We start from the raw sequence: 20,812 nt of genomic DNA on the forward strand, positions 1-20,812 counted from the left end.
TTGTAGGCTGCTCTGAGCCTCTGTCCTTGAAAGGGCAGCTTCTGGGAGAGCCCTCTCAGCCCCACCCACCTCACAGGATGTCTGTTGTGGGGGAGGAAGGGAAAGGAGATTGTAGGCTGCTCTGAGCCTCTGTCCTTGAAAAGGGCAGCTTCTGGGAGAGCCCTCTCAGCCCCACCCACCTCACAGGATGTCTGTTGTGGGGGAGGAAGGGAAATGAGATTGTAGGCCGCTCTGAAACTCTGTCCTTGAAAGGGCAGCTGCTGGGAGAGCCCTCTCAGCCCTACCCACCTCACAGGGTGCCTGTTGGGGAGGAAGAAGATATAGGAGATTGTAAGCCGCTCTGAGACTCTGATTCAGAGAGAAGGGTGCGGTATAAATCTGCAGTCGTCTTCTTCTTCGTCATCTTCTCCTCCTCCTCCTCCAGCATCCTATTTCTCACACTGCCCCCCCCCAGATACCCCTATAAGAATGGGCACAGAAGCTAGATTTCACCTGGATTATTGGCCCCTAGGAACTGGGTTTTTATAGCTCTGCTGCCCCAGAAACATAGAATCATGGAGTTGGAAGGGACCTCTAGGGTCACGTAGTCCAACCCCCTGCACAATGCAGGTAACTCACAAACACCTCCCCCCAAATTCACAGGATCTTCATCGCTGTCAGATGGCCATCTAGCCTCTGTTGAAAAACCTCCAAAGAAGGAGAGCCCACCGCCTCCCAAGAAAACCTGTTCCACTGAGGAACTGCTCTAACGGTCAGGAAGTTCTTCCTAATGTTTAGCCGGAAACTCTTTTGTTTTAATTCCAACCCATTGGTTCTGGTCCTACCTTCCGAGGCCACAGAAAACAATTCCACACCATCCTCTATAGGACAGCCCTTCAAGAAGGTGGGGACTCCCTTTATTCACCAGGCTGAAGAGCTCTGCTGAGGTTTCTCTCCCACCCCACTCCTCCCCAGTACCCTGAGATTCTTTTATGAAGAAGACTGCAGATTTATACCCCGCCCTTCTCTCTGAATCTGAGACTCAGAGCGGCTTACAATCTCGTTTATCTTCTCCCCCCACAACAGGCACCCTGTGAGGTAGGTGGGGCTGAGAGGGCTCTCACAGCAGCTGCCCTTTCAAGGACAACTCCTGCGACAGCTATGGCTGACCCAAGGCCATTCCAGCAGCTGCTAGTGGAGGAGTGGGGAATCAAACCTGGTTCTCCCAGATAAGAGCCTGCACATTTCACCACTACACCAAACTGGTGAGGGAAAGATGAGGGTGCCAACTTTCTCTTCTTCCAGAACATCTTCTAGCCTTAGCCGTCTGCTTCTTTCCTAGTCTTAAGTCCTCCTGAAAGCCAGGTTAATCCACCAGAAAATAGCCATCTTCCTGAAGAGTTTGTCTGAACATATAGTGGACTGATCATGTCAATCTAACTGAAATTTACTGGATGAAATGGCAGATTTGAAATTTGAGGGGCCGGGTTTTGAGGAAGAAGACTGCAGATTTATACCTCACCCTTCTCTCTGAAAAAGAGACTCAAAGTGGCTTACAGTCTCCTATATCTTCTGCCCCTCACAACAGACACCCTGTGAAGTGGGTGGGGGTGAGAGGGCTTTCACAGAAGCTGCCCTTTCAGAGACTCAGAGTGGCCTACAATCTCCTATATCTTCTCCCCCCACAACAGACACCCCGTGAGGTGGGTGGGGCAGGAGAGGGCTCCCACAGCAGCTGCCCTTTCAAGGACAGAGTCTCAGAGCGGCCTACATTCTCCTTTCCCTTCCTCCCCCACAACAGACACCCTGTGAGGTGGGCGGGGCTGAGAGGGCTCTCACAGCATCTGCCCTTTCAAGGACAACCTCTGCCGTAGCTATGGCTGACCCAAGGCCATTCCAGCAGGTGCAAGTGGAGGAGTGGGGAATCAAACCCGGTTCTCTCAGATAAGAGTCCGCACACTTCACCACTACACCAAACTGGCTGCTGAAGGAGAGCGTTAAATCTCCCACTTGGATTCTCAACACTTTGGCTGCTATCGCACACACGCTAAATAAGGCACTTTCAATCCACTCTCTTGTGGAAGGAAGGTAAGAGGGGAATATTTTAATTAGTGGGAGGAATTTCCTCCAGGGATTCGTCGAATCTCCTTTTAGAGGACGTTGACTGCGGCAAATTAACTCTTTGTTATGTGAAGAAATGTTTATTTTTTTCCCTTGACCTGACCTCTCTACCCATCACATTCACAGGCTCCCCAGGCACAAGGAGTCCTTACCACAGGAGAGGGCATCTTGGGCACGCTCCACCGCCGGCCCCCTCTGCCCCTGCTCCAAGGAAGCTCCTTCTGCCTCAGGGATTGCAGCTTCCATCTCCAAAGGTGGTCCCTGCATCTGAAACAGCAGCAAGGGGGAGGGGTAAGAGATGGAATGGAAAAGAGACCAAGGAAGAGATCCTGCCCCACTCCCACACTCTGCACCCTTCTCTCAGCGGACCTGGTGAATTATCTGGAAAGATAAGAAATTTTCTAGTAGAAAAAGCTGCTGAAGGAGGCCGTTAAATCTCCCACTTGGATTCTCAACACTTTGGCTGCGATCACACACCCTAAATAACGCACTTTTGATCCACTTCCAATGCACTTTCCCACTGGATTTTGGGTGTTCACACAGTAAGTGCATTATTCATAGGGTTGCCAAGTCCGATTCAAGAAATATCTGGGGACTTTGGGGGTGGAGCCAGGAGACTTTGGGTGGAGCCAGGACTAAGGGTGTGACAAACATCACTGAACTCCAAAAAGAGTTCTGGCTATCACATTTAAAGGGACCACACACCTTTTAAATGCCTTCCTTCTATAGGAAATAATGACGGATAGGGGCACCTTTTTGGGGGGGCTCATAGAATTGGACCCCCTGGTCCAAACTTTTTGAAACCTAGGGGATATTTTGGGGAGAGGCACTGGATGCTATACTGAAAATTTGGTGTCTCTACCTCAAAAGACAGCTCCCCCCCACAGAGACCCAGATACCCACAGATGATCAATTCTCCATTATTTTCTATGAGAATAAGTCTCCATAGGCCATAATGGAGTGTCCAGTAGACATTTCCCTCCCCCACTTTCTGATGACCCTGAAGCAGGGGGAGGGCCTCCAAACCGGGGGATCCCCTGCCCCCACCTGGGGATTGGCAACCCTAATTATTCAGAGTGTGTGATTGCAGCTATATGAGAAATATCCGGCAGGGAAACTTTAGAATGAGGCCTAATAGCATTGCTTGAATTGGGCATACCTGGAGGGAATCCCCCCCTCACCTGTTCTGCCTGCCTCTTCTCCTCTGCCTGACTCAGGAGGAAACCTTCGGCCAGGGCCACCGCCTGGGAACTGGTCTCCGGCCCGCATCCTCTGACCCAGCCCTGCATTTCCTGGGGGCAGGAGAGTCAGGAACTGCTCCAGGATCACCAGGTCCAGGATCTGCTTCTTGGTGTGCCTCTCCGGCTTCAGCCACTGGCTGCAAAGTCCATGGAGCTGGCTGCAAACCTCTCGGGGCCCATCGGCCTCATGGTAGCAGAACTGCCAAAAGCGTTGGCAATGTACATCTGAGGTCATGGTGCCCTCAGCCAGGTTGACACAGCTCTTTCCCAGAATTCAACACCACTTCTAGGTGGGATGGGGACCCTTACTCTTTTGCCAGTTCCAGGTCTTTCTGGGTCCTGCTCTTCTATCCCCTTCCGCTTCTCATTGGTCACCTTTGTCTTTGAAAAGTTGTCTTTATTCACTTGGCTCTAAAGAGAGGCTTCTCCCTGAGGGACGGACAGAGACCAACAGCTGCGTGTCAAAAGGAAAATTTTAAAAAAAGAAGAGAAATACTGCACTGAACATCGCAAACCTTCATAGTGAGAACTGTCCTGGTGGATCAGAACAGAAGTTTGTAGACCAGGTTTAATATCATTTTGCTACATGACAAACCAAACAATTTTGGATGTGTCTCCTAGGTTCTTTGGGAAAGTCATGTGTTTCTGATTTGCTCCATGGTTTAGTTCAGTTTAGCTCAGCTTATTAAATTTATATCCCCCCCTCCCTGCCAGTACACAGTAAATCAATCTGATCCGTCAGCCTAAATTCTCTTTCTGGTATCCCAGCATTGCATTATAGCATTGGAAAAAGTGCAGAAAAGGGCAACTAGAATGATTAAAGGGTCGCAACACTTCCCCTATGAAGAAAGGTTAAAACGCTTGGGGCTCTTTAGCTTGGAGAAATGTCGACTGCGAGGTGACATGATAGAGGTTTACAAGTTTATGCGTGGGATGGAGAAAGTAGAGAAAAAAGTACTTTTCTCCCTTTCTCACAATACAAGAACTCGTGGGCATTCAATGAAATTGCTGAGCAGTCAGGCTAGAACGGATAAAAGGAAGTACTTCTTCACCCAAAGGGTGATTAACATGTGGAATTCACTGCCACAGGAGGTGGTGGCGGCTACAAGCATAGCCAGCTTCAAGAGAGGATTGGATAAAAATATGGAGCAGAGGTCCATCAGTGGCTATTAGCCACTGTGTGTGTATGTGTATACTGGCCATTGTGTGATACGGAGTGTTGGACTGGATGGGCCATTGGCCTGATCCAACATGGCTTCTCTTATGTTCTTATGTGACTCAGAGTGTTGGACTGGATGGGCCAGTGGCCTGATCCAACAGGGCTTCTCTTATGTTCTTATGTGACACAGAGTGTTGGACTGGAGGGGCCACTGGCCTGATCCAACATGGCTTCTCTTATGTTCTTATGTGACACAGAGTGTTGGACTGGAGGGGCCACTGGCCTGATCCAACAGGGCTTCTCTTATGTTCTTATGTGACACAGAGTGTTGGACTGGAGGGGCCAGTGGCCTGATCCAACAGGGCTTCTCTTATGTTCTTATGTGACTCAGAGTGTTGGACTGGATGGGCCACTGGCCTGATCCAACAGGGCTTCTCTTATGTTCTTATGTGACTCAGAGTGTTGGACTGGGTGGGCCACTGGCCTGATCCAACATGGCTTCTCTTATGTTCTTATGTGACACAGAGTGTAGGACTGAGTGGGCCATTGGCCTGATCCAACATGGCTTCTCTTATGTTCTCATGTGACACAGAGTGTTGGACTGGATGGGCCATTGGCCTGATCCAACATGGCTTCTCTTATGTTCTTATCCCCAGTTCAAGAAAAATAAATCCTCTCAAATGGACCTTTAAGAAAGGCATTTACCCAAGCCCATTTCCAAACCATGCCTTCCTTGTACCTTCAGGGTAGATTTCAAAAAATACCTGTAAACCAGCGTCTTTATCCTGTGGTACCAATCACCGTTCATCATATTCTATCCTGTCCATTTTATGGGTCCGTTCACAATAAACAGTTGAATCAATTCCTCACAAAGTTTAAATCAGAAGAGGAATGTATTAAATTTTTATTGGCGGATGCCATTCCAGATGTTACCCTTACGGTGGCTACTTTCATCTTTTTAGCAATAAAAATAAGGAAGAAGAGAACCACAGCCACACATACAAGAATTTTGGCCAAGTTCCTGCTCATTCTGTCATGTTGTTTCATCCGATACATTTTAAATCTTGTTCATAGAAGTAAATCACAATAAAACAATTTAGAAAAACATTAAGTTAAAACAGTTAAAACAATTTAAACCATTTGGGTTGTTACAAGGCTATCCTCTCGCTATGTTGCCTAAATCTGTCTTAGGGGTTAATTCTTAAGCTGGGCCCAAAAGGACAAGAGGGACTGGTGGCCCCTTTACCATTCTCCACATCTCTTTGACAGACCTAAAGTGTCAGGGAAGAGCTTTGTGCAAGCACCCAGCAGAGGGGGAAGGGCAGGAATGGGGTCTATGGAAAGAAGCAACAGCTGAGATCGGGAGAGGAAAGGCAGACAGAACATAAGAGAAGCCCTGTTGGATCAGGCCAGTGGCCCCTCCAGTCCAGTACTCTGTGTCACGTAAGAACATAAGAGAAGCCCTGTTGGATCAGGCCAATGGCCCATCCAGTCCAGTACTCTGTGTCACGTAAGAACATAAGAGAAGCCATGTTGGATCAGGCCAATGGCCCATCCAGTCTAGTACTCTGTGTCACGTAAGAACATAAGAGAAGCCATGTTGGACCAGGTCAATGGCCCATCCAGTCCAACACTCTGAGTCACATAAGAACATAAGAGAAGCGCTGTTGGATCAGGCCAATGGCCCATCCAGTCTAGTACTCTGTGTCACGTAAGAACATAAGAGAAGCCCTGTTGGATCAGGCCAATGGCCCATCCAGTCCAACACTGTGTCACACAATAGCCAAAAAAATCCCAAGTGCCATCAGGAGGTTCACAAGTGGGGCTAGAAGCCCTTCCACTTTGCCCCCCCCCCCCGCCAAAGCACCAAGAATACAGAGCATCACTGCCCCAGAAAGTTCCAATAATATGCTGTGGCTAAGAGCTACTGATGGACCTCTGCTCCATATTTTTATCCAATCCCCTCTTGAAGCTGGCTATGCTTGTAGCCACCACCACCTCTTGTGGCAGTGAATTCCACGTGTTAATCACCCTTTGGGTGAAGAAGGACTTCCTTTTATCCGTTCTAACCTGACTGCTCAGCAATTTCATCGAATGCCCACAAGTGCTTGTATTGTGAGAAAGGGAGAAAAGGACTTCTTTCTCTACCTTCTCCATCCCATGCATAACCTTGTAAACCTCTATCATGTCACCCTTCAGTCGACGTTTCTCCAAGCTAAAGAGCCCCAAGCGTTTTAACCTTCCTTCATAGGGAAAGTGTTCCAAACCTTTAATCCTTCTAACAAAGCAGGAGTCAAGTTGGACCTTTAAGACCAACCCATTTTTATTTAGAACGTCAGCTTTCGTGTGCTCTTAAGAACAGTTCATCAGACGAGAAATCCATACGAGAAATCAGACGAGAAATCCATACGAGAAATCAGACGAGCCATACAGAGCTGGTAGGCATATTAGGCCACACACCCCGATGTAGCCAATCCTCCAAGAGCTGACAAGTCTCTTTTTTGTAAGCTCTTGGAGGATTGGCTACATCAGGGGTGTGTGGCCTAATTCCACCCCTGCTATTAAGTGTCTCATGGATGCTCTTCTGCAGGTGACAGGTGGGGGGGGCAGCTAAAATACTCACTATTGGGGCAAGCCAATCAGCATGAATGGTTCATCATATCTGATCCCATCTGGGACTCCTTTCTGGGCCTCCTGACCTCCCAAAGTCAGGTTTTGTATTCTGGCTGGCATCCCCCTTAGCCCACCCCCTCCTGGGACTGTGCCCTGCTGTTTCTTCCGGTTGTGCTGTCTGTGCCTCTCTTACCTGGCAAAAGGATACCCTTCTACCCACCCTAACCTCAGTGCAGGAGGGAGAATTTTGGTATTGTGTTACATCTGCTTCTGCCAAGGGAGCTGTGGAGGGATGTGGCAATCGGAGCAGGTATTTTCTCCCTCTGGGTCCACTTTTTAGTTTAGTTTATTAGTTTAGTTTATTTATGATTTATATCCCACCCTTCCCACCAAAGTGGCTCAGGGCGGCTCACAGCACATAAAATCTAACATAAAAATATTAAGTTTAAGCATTTTACACAGTTAAAACATTAAAACATAGCAGAAATCTAATAGAACTACACTCAGTTTCCTATGCCGGTTAGTTATAAGCCAGCCGGAAGAGGGTTGTCTTACAGGCCCTGCGGAACTGTTTTGCAAAACACTGCTGCAGGAGGGTACTCGAACCCACATCCTTGGTGCACCTTGGTGTGTTGGCATGCCACGATCCTCAAAGCGACGGGATGTCTGTGTGCAGGGGTAGTTTCGTAGAAAAATAGGTGGTGGAGCTCAGTAGCATAATTCATAAGCACATGCTGCCACCCTACACCAGCCAAAAGCAACCCGATGCAAGAAAGGAGAGCCCCAGGCGAGCGAGGCCTGCTTGGGCTGGCTAGAGATCAATGTGCGGGTGAAAAGGCCAGCAAGTACCCACCACCCAAAATCATGTAAGAAGTGGAGAAAGGCTGCTGATGATGAGAGGTCTGGAGACAAAGTTTTATGAGGAAAGGTTGAAGGAGTTGGGGATGTTTGGCCTGGAGAGGAGGCGGCTGAGAGGTGATAGGATCACCATCTTCAAGTACTTGAAGGGCTGTCATATAGAGAATGGTGTGGAATTGTTTTCTGTGGCCCCGAAAGGTAGGACCAGAACCAACGGGTTGAAATTAAATCAAAAGGGTTTCCGGCTCAATAGGAAGAACTTCCTGACGGTTAGAGCAATTCCTCAGTGGAGCAGGCTTCCTCCTCGGGAGGTGGTGGGCTCTCCTTCCTTGGAGGTTTTTCAACAGAGGCTAGATGGCCATCTGACAGCGATGAAGATCCTGTGAATTTAGGGGGAGGTGTTTGTGGGTTTCCTGCATTGTGCAGAGGTTGGACAAGATGACCATGGAGATCCCTTCCAACTCTATGATGCTATGATTCTCCAGGGGTGAATGAGGGCTGCTGGGGGCGTGGCAAAGCCCTGGGTGGCTGGCTGGCTGCCTGCTCTCCTAATCCAGGGATTGTTATGCAGCTGCACCTACTATTCAGTGGACAAGGTAGGTGGGAAGGAAGAGGGGACAACTAAGCGGCAAAATATTTGTATATAAGAATGTAAGATAAGGAGTGAGTACTGCATAAATATACTGAATAAGATGATGCAATGATAAGAAATGTGTATTTGTAAGCCAAGGTAAGAATTATAAAGAGACAGAATGTTTTAAGAGAAAATACAAGATGCCAACTGTAAATGATATATAGACTGAGTTGTGACTGAACTAGATGTATATGTAACAAGAGAGAAAATGTAAGAGGAGAAGAAGAATTGCAGATTTATACCCCGCCTTTTTCTCTGAATCAGAGACTCAGAGTGGCTTTCAATCTCCTATAACTTCTCCCTCCACAACAGACACCCTGTGAGGTGGGTGGGGCTGAGAGGGCTCTCACAGCAGCTGCCCTTTCGAGGACAGAGGCTCAGAGAGGTTTACAATCTCCTTTCCCTTCCTCCCCCACAACAGACACCCTGTGAGGTGGGTGGGGCTGAGAGGGCTCTCACAGCAGCTGCCCTTTCAAGGACAGAGGCTCAGAGCGGCCTACAATCTCCTTTCCCTTCCTCCCCCACAGCAGACACCCTGTGAGGTGGTGGGGAGGGCTGAGAGGGCTCTCACAGCAGCTGCCCTTTCAAGGACAGAAGCTCAGAGCGGCCTACAATCTCCTTTCCCTTCCTTCCCCACAACAGACACCCTGTTAGGTAGGTTGGGCTGAGAGAGCTCTCACAGCAGCTGCCCTTTCGAGGATAGAGGCTCAGAGCGGTTTACAATCTCCTTTCCCTTCCTTCCCCACAACAGACACCCTGTGAGGTGAGTGGGGCTGAGAGGGCTCTCACAGCTGCTGCCCTTTCAAGGACAGAGGCTCAAAGAGGCCTACAATCTCCTTTCCCTTCCTCCCTCACAACAGACACCCTGTGAGGAAGGGTGGGGCTGAGAGAGCTCTCACAGCAGCTGCCCTTTCAAGGACAGTCTCAGAGCGGCTCACAATCTCCTTTCCCTTCCTCCCCCACAACAGACACCCTGTGAGGTGGGGTGGGGCTGGAGAGGGCTCTCACAGCAGCTGCCCTTTCACGGACATCCTCTGCCAGAGCTATGGCTGACCCAAGGCCATTCCAGCAGGTGCAAGTGGAATAGTGGGGAATCAAACCCGGTTCTCTCAGGTAAGAGTCCACGCACTTAACCACTACACCAACTGAGAGACATTTGTTCTCTTCCTCCAACCCTGATTTTCCCATAATTTCCTGTAGAACCTTCCCTTTCCCCTTTCTTATACCTGAAATTCAATAAAACTTTTAATTTGGAATAAAAGGAAGGTTCAGGAGCTGTTCTCCTGTGAGCTGCTGCTGAATTCAAGGCCAGCTCTTCCTCCCGACCTTGTGTATGATATCTGGGGGCATTTCCATGAGCACGTGGTGTTGCTAGGAACTCTTCACCTTGGCAACGGAGGTCTTTTTGGTAATTAACATTTTATTGGAGTTTTCCCATGCCAAAAACAAACAAGACCGCAAAGGAACAAGGATGTGGATAACACTGTAAAGAACACTGCAGTGCAGTAAATAATATTGACTCTAGCTAAATAAATAACTATGTAGAAACGAGCCGTAAACCGCATTGGACAAGAACAGAACAGCCACATTATGTATAAATAGGGTTGCCAATCCCCAGGTGGGGGCAGGGGATCCCCCGGTTTGGAGACCCTCCCCTCGCTTCAGGGTCGTCAGAAAGCGGGGTGAGGGGAGGGAAATGTCTGCTGGGAACTCTTATTATTCCCTATGGAGATTTATTCCCATAGAAAATCATGGAGAATTGATCCGCGGGTATCTGGGGTTCTGGGGGAGGGGCTGTCTTTTGGGGTAGAGGCACCAAATTTTTCAGTATAGCATCTACTGCCTCTCCCCAAAATACTCTCCAAGTTTCAAAAAGATTGGACCAGGGGGTGCCCCTATCCTTCATCATTTCCTATGGAAGGAAGGCATTGAAAAGGTGTGCCGTCCCTTTAAATGTGATGGCCAGAACTCCCTCTGGAGTTCAATTATGCTTGTCACAGCCTTGATCTTGGCTCCACCCCTAATGTCTCCTGGCTCCACCCCCAAAGTCTCCTGGCTCCACCCCCAAAGTCCCCAGATATTTCTTAAATTGGACTTGGCAACCCTATGTATAAAAAAGAAAATAAAAGATAGGAAACAGAGCAAGGAGATTAACATCAAGTTAACAATAACAGAGGTCTTATAAATGTTCCTTTCGGGTAGCCGGTTCCATGTTGACTCAACCCTTCCATCCTTCCGAGGTGGGTCAAATGAGTCCCCAGCTTGCTGGGGGGAAAGCGTAGATGACTGGGGAAGGCAATGGCAAACCACCCCGTAAAAAGTCTGCCGTGAAAATGTTGTGAAAGCAACGTTACCCCAGAGTTGGAAACAACTGGTGCTTGCACAGAGGACCTTTCCTTTTCCTCTGCTGTGGGGGGGGGGGGGGGGGGCCTTGGCACCAATTGGCATCCCCCACCCCACACTGGGCCCACATCAGGGACTTAGGATGGGGCTGCAGCCGATTTCAGTGCAGGCCGGACTTCCCTTTCCCCACCCCCTTAACCCATCCCCAAAAAGGGCTGCTTTGGTTAGGTGGGTGGGTGGTTTGCAGAATTAAAGTGACCAGCAATAGGATGCCAGTTTCATCCATTTAACTTCTCTTGTACTGAAAGACACTGGATATCCGCGCCCCACCCCCCACCGCCATCCCAACAAACTCCACTTACACAGCGGAGCAAAACTGGTGTCTAACGGAGTTGCCAAACTCCAGGCGGGTCAAGCCACAATAATCAACTCCTGTGAATAAATAATTAACAACATCTACGAACAAAGTTAGCAAAGTAACCCAGAGATAACATAACATTTATTGCAGGTCACAGGATACCTAATGACATAGACATCGATCTGCTATTCTGACGTATATTGCCTTGTTTTCGTTGTTGTAGCCCAGTCAACCCAAACTAGCATTCACCAGACCTCAACTTGTGATTCTTTTAATCTGCTAAAAAAACATTTCCATGATTTTGCATACTAACTCACTGCCCACTTTCTTTATATTAAGGACCGCTTGCTGTTCCACCCTACTGTCTGACGAAGTGTGCTTCTAGCACACGAAAGCTTACATTCGGAATAAAACTTGGTTGGTCCTAAAGGTGGTGCTTGACTCCTGCTTTGTTCTAAAGTTTACTACAGTGCCAAAGAAATTCCTGTAGAAAAATTTGTTAGTTACTTATTCGTGGTAGTTGATTATTGTGGCTTTACCTGTTTCCATGAATCTCTTGGTTTGTGACCTCTGGGTGGGGAATGAAGTTCTCCCAGAATTGGAACCAACTTCCAGCAGACAGAGATCATAGAATCATAGCGTTGGAAGGGACCTGTTTTGTTCAACCTCTTTACCAATGATTTGGATGAAGGAACAGAGGGAATGCTTATTAAATTTGCCGATGGTACTAAATTGGGAGGGGCTGCAAACACAGAAGACAGAAACAGGATACAGGAAGACCTTGACAGGCTGGAAAACGGCTAAAATCAATAAAATGAATTTTAACAGGGATAAATGCAAAGTTCTGCATTTAGGTAGGAAAAATCCAATGCATATTTATAGGATGGGGGAGATTTGTCTTAGCAGTAGTCTGTGCGAGAAGGATCAAGGGGTCTTAGTGGATCATTCGCTGGACATGAGTCAACAAAGTGATGCGGTGGCTAAAAAGGCAAATGCAATTTTGGGCTGTATCAACAGAAGTATAGTGTCCAGATCACGTGATGTGATGGTATCGCTTTACTCTGCTCTGGTAAGACCTCACCTGGAGTCTTGTGTTCAGTTTTGGGCACCACATTTTAAGAAGGATAGAGACAAGCTGGGATGGGTCCAGAGGAGGGCGACGAAGGTGGTGAGGGGTCTGGAGACCAAGTCCTATGAGGAAAGGTTGAAGGAGCTGGGGATGTTTAGCCTGGAGAGGAGGCGGCTGAGAGGTGATAGGATCACCACCTTCAAGGACTTGAAGGGCTGTCCTATAGAGGATGGGTTGGAATTGTTTTCTGTGGCCCCGGAAGGTAGGACCAGAACCAAAGGGTTGAAATTAAATCAAAAGCGTTTCCGGCTCAACATTAGGAAGAACTTCCTGACTGTTAGAGGGATTCCTTAGTGGAACAGGCTTTCTCGGGAGGTGGTGGCCTCTCCTTCATTGGAGGTTTTTAAACAGAGTCTAGATGGCCATCCGACAGCAATGAAGATCCTGTGAATTTCGGGGGAGGTGTTTGTGAGTTTCCTGCATTGTGCAGGGGGTTGGACTAGATGACCCTGGAGATCCCTTCCAACTCTAGGATTCTAAGAACTTCCTGACAATTAGAACGGTTCCTCAGTGGAATAGGCTTCCTCGAGAGGTGGTGGGCTCTCCTTCCTCGGAGGTTTATAAACAGAGGCTAGATGGCCAATCTGACAGCAATGAAGATCCTGTGAATTTACGGGGAGGCGTTTGTGAGTTTCCTGCATTGTGCAGGGGGTTGGGCTAGATGACCCTGGAGGTCCCTTCCACCTCTAGGATTCTATGATCTCCAGGGTCATCTAGTCCAACCCTCTGCACAGTGGAAGGAATTAACAAATACTTCCCCCCCCCATCGGTTCCTCTTGAGAAAATGGCTGCACTGGATAGAGGCGGTCAAGCTAGGATAGCCTCCCTCCCTTCCAAGATCTAAAAGTGTCTCCCCACCCACCCCCCAAAAAAGACTTACTTTTAGGGCAACCTTCCCAGGATCCGGTTGCAAAGTTCTTCCCTCCTCCTGGTGCTGCTTCTTTGCACGCCCCCCCCCCCCCTGCAAATGCAACCCCCTTCCCCAGGAAAAGCGGCTTTGCTCTTTTCCACCCGCCCCCCCCCAAGGCCTCTCTAGCAAGCAGCTTGGCTCTTTTAACCCTTTCCGCGCTGCAGAGGAAGGCAAAAAGACACGTCCCCGTCGTGTCCGGGTGGAGGTTCATCTAGGCTGCCGTCGCTCAGCTACGCCTGATGCTGCTCAATGGGGCTGCTCGGGAGTAACTCTGCAGAAGGCTGCGCTCCCGGCGTGGGCAGTGGTATCCAGCCAGCTCAGAAAAAGGAGGCTGGTGCCGAGTCCCCCTCCCCTCCCTGCCTACCATAAGGACTGCAGACTCAGTTGGGACAGGAAGGGGGCGGGGTTCAGACATTATGAGATCAGGTTCTTTCTTAAGATGAAGAAGGTGAGAGAACTCTCCCAGAAGCTGCCCTTTCGAGGACAACTATGCGAGAGCTCTGGCTGATCCAAGACTATTCCAGTAGATGCAAACGGAGGAGTGGGGAATCAAACCCAGTTCTCCCAGATAAGAGAGCTCTGGCTGACCCAAGGCCATTTCAGCAGGTGTAAGTGGAGGAGTGGGGAATCCAACCTGGTTCTCCCAGATAAGAGAGCTATGGCTGACCCAAGGCCATTTCAGCAGGTGTAAGCGGAGGAGTGGGGAATCAAACCCGGTTCTCCCAGATAAGAGAGCTATGCCTGACCCAACGCCATTCCAGCAGCTGCAAGTGGAGGAGTGGGGAATCAAACCCGGTTCTCCCAGATAAGAGATCTATGCCTGACCCAACGCCATTCCAGCAGGTGCAAGTGGAGGAGAGGAGAATCACACCTGGTTCTCCAAGATAAGAGAGCTATGACTGACCCAAGGCCATTCCAGGAGGTGCAAATGGAGAAGTGGGGAATCGAACCCGGTTCTCCCAGACAAGAGAGCTATGGCTGACCCAAGGCCATTCCAGCAGCTGCAAGTGGGGGAGTGGGGAATCGAACCCGGTTCTCTCAGACAAGAGAGCTATGGCTGACCCAAGGCCATCCCAGCAGCTGCAAGTGGAGGAGTGGGGAATCAAACCTGGTTCTCCCAGATAAGAGAGCTATGCCTGACCCAAAGCCATTCCAGCAGGTGCAAATGGAGGAGTGGGGAATTGAACCCAGTTCTCCCAGATAAGAGAGCTCTGGCTGACCCAAGGCCATTCCAGCAGCTGCAAGTGGGGGAGTGGGGAATCGAACCCGGTTCTCTCAGACAAGAGAGCTCTGGCTGACCCAAGGCCATTCCAGCAGGTGCAAGTGGAGGAGGGGGGAATCAAACCCGGTTCTCCAAGATAAGAGAGCTATGACTGACCCAAGGCCATTCCAGCAGGTGCAAATGGAGGAGAGGGGAATCAAACCCGGTTCTCCCAGATAAGAGAGCTCTGGCTGACCCAAGGCCATTCCAGCATCTGCAAGTGGAGGAGTGGGGAATCGAACCCAGTTCTCCCAGATAAGAGTCCGTACACTTAACCACTACACAAAACTGCCTTTGTGAAGATCGAAACTGTGGAGAGGAGATGTTGTACACCTCCTTGGGTCCCCAGTGAGGAAAAAGCAGGGCGCAAAGAATAACGACTCTTGACCTCGGGCCCAAACGAGCCATGAACCAAGGGGTGGAATTCTAGCAGGAGCTCCTTTGCATATTAGGCCACACACCCCTGATGTAGCCAATCCTCCAAGAGCTTACAAAAAAAGAGCCTTGTAAGGTCTTGGAGGATTGGCTGCATCAGGGGGTGTGTGGCCTAAGATGCAAAGGAGCTCCTGCTAGAATGCCAGCCCTGCATGAACCACATGGGGCCCAATCCCCCAGAGGAAATTCCTAGTGAGGAGGGCATCGGGCATCAGAGACTTGAACCTTTGGTAGTACATCCGGCTGCAGAAGTCAGTGGGGAGGGATCCCCAAGGGCAAGGAGTTCAGAGGATCTCTCCTCCAGACCCAGGCTGGCCAAGCAAAGAAGCAGGGACGGGGAGGTATTTGTGAATTTCCTGCATTGTGCAGGGGGTTGGACTAGAATGGGGTAGCCAACGGTAGCTCCCCAGATGCTTTTTGCCTACAACTCCCATCAGCCCCAGCCAGCATGGCCAATGGCTGGGGCTGATGGGAGTTGTAGGCAAAAAAAAACATCTGGCGAGCTACCGTCAGCCACCCCTGGACTAGATGACCCTGGAGGTCCTTTCCATGATTCTAAGACACTCTGCTTGGGTGCCTGGTGGGTAACTGTTGGAAAGCTTGTTTTAATTAATGTTATAGCTTGTTTTAATTAATGTTTTACTGGTTTTTAAGGTTAAGTTAATGCTTAATTTAATGTTCTTAATGTAATGGTTTTAATTAACGCACCATTGGTTACTATGTTGTTTATTAATGTTTTAATTATTAATATACCATTGGTCACTGTGTTGTTAGCCGCCCTGAGCCTGCTTCGGTGGGGGAGGGCGGGGTACAAATAAAATTTATTATTATATTATTATTATTATTAAAGAGAGTTCAGCCACCTCTGAATCAACCAAGAGCACTTTATTGCAAGAAGAAATGGTCACAAACAGCCCAGGCATCTTTCATCATATAAACTCTGGGCATGGTTAACCATGGCCCCTAGCAGGCAAAGGTCACTCCTATTGGCTCACTCCAGAATCCTTCGTTTGCATCTCTTTGTTACAAGTTGTGCCATGCCGAGCATCCTGCTTGGCCAACTCTTCCAGGCTTCAGGATCCTGGTTTGCAAGGAACGCCTGTTCGGGCAACAAGAACCCAGCAAAGCACAGCATATACATAACAGTAACACACTGCATGCATCTTCACTCCAGGTGCTGGGCTCTGCAGGAAGCCACCCCAGGATGCCAGCTGAGCTCTCCCCGGTGGGATTGTCTCCAGTCCCCCCTCGCAAAGAGACAGGCCGCCCAACTGTGGGACTGTGGCCACCTATGACCCAATAGTCCTTGGCAGAGCCATTCTCCATACGGTTGCCAATCCCCAGGTGGGGGCAGGGGATCCCCCAGTTTGGAGGCTCTCTCCCTGCTTCAGGGTCATCAGAAAGCGGGGGAGGGAAATATTTGCTGGGCACTCCATTATTCCCTATGGAGACCGATTTCCCTAAGGTATAATGGAGGATATGTAGGTATCTGGGGCAATGGGGGGGCTGTTTTTTGAGGTAGAGGCACCAAAATTTCAGCATAACATCCAGTGCCTCTCCTCAAAACACCCTACAAATCTCAAAAGGATTGGAGAGGGTCCAATTCTATGAGTCCCCAAAAGAGGTGCCCCTATCCATTATTTCCAATGGAGGGAAGGCATTTAAAAGGTGTGCGGTCCCTTTAAAGATGAGGGCCAGAACTCCAGTTACAGAATGATAGAGTTGGAAGGGACCCCCAGGGCCATCTAGTCCAACCCCCTGCACAATGCAGGAAACTCACAAACACCTCCCCCTAAATTCACAGGATCTTCATCGCTGTCAGGGCCATCTGGCCTCTGTTTAAAAACCTCCAAGGAAGGAGAGCCCACCACCTCCCAAGGAGGAAGCCTGTTCCACTGAGGAATCGCTCTAATGGTCAGGAAGTTCTTAGACTCATAGAATCCTAGAGTTGGAAGGGTCCTCCAGGGTCATCTAGTCCAACCCCCTGCACAACGCAGGAAACTCACAAACACCTCCCCCTAAATTCACAGGATCTTCATCGCTGTCAGATGGCCATCTAGCCTCTGTTTAAAAACCTCCAAGGAAGGAGAGCCCAATTTCATAGAATCCTAGAGTTGGAAGGGACCTCCAGGGTCATCTAGCCCAACCCCCTGCACAATGCAGGAAACTCACAAACACCTCCCCCTAAATTCACAGGATCTTCATCGCTGTCAGATGGCCATCTAGCCTCTGTTTAAAACCTCCAAGGAAGGAGAGCCCAATTTCATAGAATCCTAGAGTTGGGAGGGACCTCCGGGGTCATCTAGCCCAACCCCCTGCACAATGCAGGAAACTCACAAACACCTCCCCCTAAATTCACAGGATCTTCATCGTTATCAGATGGCCATCTAGCCTCTGTTTAAAAACCTCCAAGGAAGGAGAGTCCACCACCTCCTGAGTGAGCCTGTTCCACTGAGGAATCGCTCTAATGGTCAGGAAGTTCTTCCTAATGTTGAGCCGGAAACTCTTTTGATTTAATTTCAGTCCATCAGTTCTGATCCTACCTTCTGAGGCCACAGAAAACAATCCCACACCCACCTCTATAGGATAGCCCTTCAAGTCCTTGAAGATGGTGATCCTATCACCTCTCAGCGGCCTCCTCTCCAAGCTAAACATCCCCAGCTCCTTCAACCTATTCAATTATGCTTGCCACAACCTTGCTGCTGGCTCCACCCCCAACGTTCCCTGGCTCCACCCCCCAAAGTCCTCAGATATTTCTTGAACTGACTTGGCAACTCTTAATTCTCCGAAGTTGGGAGGCAGCAGTTCAAGGATCCGTCTGCCTACAGAGCTGAGAAGGAGTTCCCAGGAAAAGTCCAGGCTCGCTTGGCGGAAGAGTGAACAGCCTCTTGCCTTGGTGTATTGGTGCAGTGGTTAAGTGCGCAGACTCTTATCTGGGAGAACCGGGTTTGATTCCCCACTCCTCCACTTGCACCTGCTGGAATGGCCTTGGGTCAGCCAGAGCTCTCTTATCTAGGAGAACCGGGTTTGATTCCCCACTCCTCCACTTGCACCGGCTGGAATGGCCTTGGGTCACCCATAGCTCTCTTATCTGGGAGAACCGGGTTGGATTCCCCACTCCTCCACTTGCACCTGCTGGAATGGCCTTGGGTTAGCCAGAGCTCTCTTATCTAGGAGAAACGGGTTTGATTCCCCACTCCTCCACTTGCAGCTGCTGGAATGGCCTTGGGTCACCCATAGCTCTCGCAGAGGTTGTCCTTGAAAGGGCAATTGGTGTAAAAGCACTCTCAGCCCCACCCACCTCACAGGATGTTTGTTATTGGTGGGGAGGGGAAAGGTAGAGGAGATTGTGACCGCTCTGAGATTCAGAGTACAGGAAAGGAAAGGTCCCCTGCGCAAGCACCAGTCGTTTCCGACTCTGGGGTGACGTTGCTTTCACAACGTTTTTCACGGCAGACTTTTTTTTTTTTACGAGGTGGTTTGCCATCGCCTTCCCCAGTCATCTACGCTTTCCCCCCAGCAAGCTGGGGGACTCATTTGACCGACCTCGGAAGGATGGAAGGCCGAGTCAACCTCGAGCCGGCGACCTGAAAACCCAGCTTCCTCCGGGGATCGAACTCGGGCCCTGAGCAGAGCTTAGGACTGCGGTACTGCAGCTTTAACTCTCTGCGCCGGCGGGGCTCTTTCAGAGTATAGGGCGGGATATAAATCCAAAATTATCATCTTCTTCTTCTTGCCTGATGTCGCCGGGGGGCGGATGCAAGTGGGCAGCCAGCTCCAGCAGCACAGCACGGCTGGTTGTGGTGGTGGTGGGGGGGGTGTCTTCCCTTTTGCCATCCCAGGGCCCCCTGGAGGCAAAGGCACCGAAGAGGCTGAGAGTTGGAGCGCCCCTGGAGCAGCTGCCCGGGGAAATCCCCTCCCCGAAGCGGCAAGTTGCAGGGAGGGACGGTGCGTGGCCCGCCCCCCACCCCGGGTCATGCCCCGCTCCAAGCGGAAAGAGGAGTGCTCAAGCGAGCCGCTTTCGCTTCCCCCTCCTCGGGCAGCAGATGAGAGAGGGCCGGCTCTGGCTGGCAGCGGGGCTCCGGCGATGCGCGCTCTGGAGAGGCTGCTGCTGCTGCTGCTGCTGCTTTTGGGGGGAGTGCCCCCTCTGCTGGTCAGGGGTAGGTCGGGGGAGCGAGCAGAGTGTGTGCGAGGGGGCGGGCGGGGGAGGGTTGCCAATCCCCAGGTAGGGGCAGGGGATTGGCAACCCTCCTGCCACTTCAGGGTCATCAGAAGGGGGGGAAATGTCTGCAGGCCACTCCATTATTCCCTAGTTTGGTGTAGTGGTTAAGTGTGGCCAGTTTGGTGTAGTGGTTAAGTGTGCGGACTCTTATCTGGGAGAACCGGGTTGGATTCCCCGCTCCTCCACTTGCAGCTGCTGGAATGGCCTTGGGTCAGCCATAGCTCTCTTATCTGGGAGAACCGGGTTTGATTCCCCACTCCTCCACTTGCACCTGCTGGAATGGCCTTGGGTCAGCCATAGCTCTCTTATCTGGGAGAACCGGGTTTGATTCCCCACTCCTCCACTTGAAGCTGCTGGAATGGCCTTGGGTCAGCCAGAGCTCTCTTATCTGGGAGAACCGGGTTGGATTCCCCCCTCCTCCACTTGCAGCTGCTGGAATGGCCTTGGGTTAGCCATAGCTCTCTTATCTGGGAGAACCGGGTTGGATTCCCCACTCCTCCACTTGCCCCTGCTGGGATGACCTTGGGTCAGCCATAGCTCTCTTATCTGGGAGAACCGGGTTTGATTCCCCACTCCTCCACTTGCAGCTGCTGGAATGGCCTTGGGTCAGCCATAGCTCTCTTATCTGGGAGAACCGGGTTTGATTCCCCACTCCTCCACTTGCACCTGCTGGAATGGCCTTGGGTCAGCCATAGCTCTCTTATCTGGGAGAACCGGGTTGGATTCCCCACTCCTCCACTTGCAGCTGCTGGAATGGCCTTGGGTCAGCCAGAGCTCTCTTATCTGGGAGAACCGGGTTGGATTCCCCACTCCTCCACTTGCACCTGCTGGAATGGCCTTGGGTCAGCCAGAGCTCTCTTATCTGGGATAAATGGGTTGGATTCCCCACTCCTCCACTTGCACCTGCTGGAATGGCCTTGGGTCAGCCAGAGCTCTCTTATCTGGGATAAATGGGTTGGATTCCCCACTCCTCCACTTGCACCTGCTGGAATGGCCTTGGGTCAGCCAGAGCTCTCTTATCTGGGAGAACCGGGTTGGATTCCCCACTCCTCCACTTGCACCTGCTGGAATGGCCTTGGGTCAGCCAGAGCTCTCTTATCTGGGAGAACTGGGTTTGATTCTCCATTCCCCCATTTGCACCTGCTGGAATGGCCTTGGGTCAGCCAGAGCTCTCTTATCTGGGAGAACCGGGTTGGATTCCCCACTCCTCCACTTGCACCTGCTGGAATGGCCTTGGGTTAGCCAGAGCTCTCTTATCTAGGAGAAACGGGTTTGATTCCCCACTCCTCCACTTGCAGCTGCTGGAATGGCCTTGGGTCAGCCATAGCTCTCTTATCTGGGAGAACCGGGTTGGATTCCCCACTCCTCCACTTGCAGCTGCTGGAATGGCCTTGGGTCACCCATAGCTCTCGCAGAGGTTGTCCTTGAAAGGGCAATTGGTGTAAAAGCACTCTCAGCCCCACCCACCTCACAGGGTGTTTGTTGTTGGTGGGGAGGGGAAAGGTAGAGGAGATTGTGACCGCTCTGAGATTCAGAGTACAGGAAAGGA

At 50.4% G+C, this 20,812-nt stretch overlaps 1 protein-coding gene across 1 annotated transcript in view; it reads right to left on the reverse strand.

The window, feature by feature from the left end:
- LOC132571610 (zinc finger protein 420-like) overlaps positions 1–20,812 on the reverse strand; it is an 87,383-nt gene that overhangs the window by 22,033 nt on the left and 44,538 nt on the right. The window lies entirely within an intron of this gene.

Source organism: Heteronotia binoei, chromosome 5 (genome assembly GCF_032191835.1).
Source record: "Heteronotia binoei isolate CCM8104 ecotype False Entrance Well chromosome 5, APGP_CSIRO_Hbin_v1, whole genome shotgun sequence".
Taxonomy (NCBI): domain Eukaryota; kingdom Metazoa; phylum Chordata; class Lepidosauria; order Squamata; family Gekkonidae; genus Heteronotia; species Heteronotia binoei.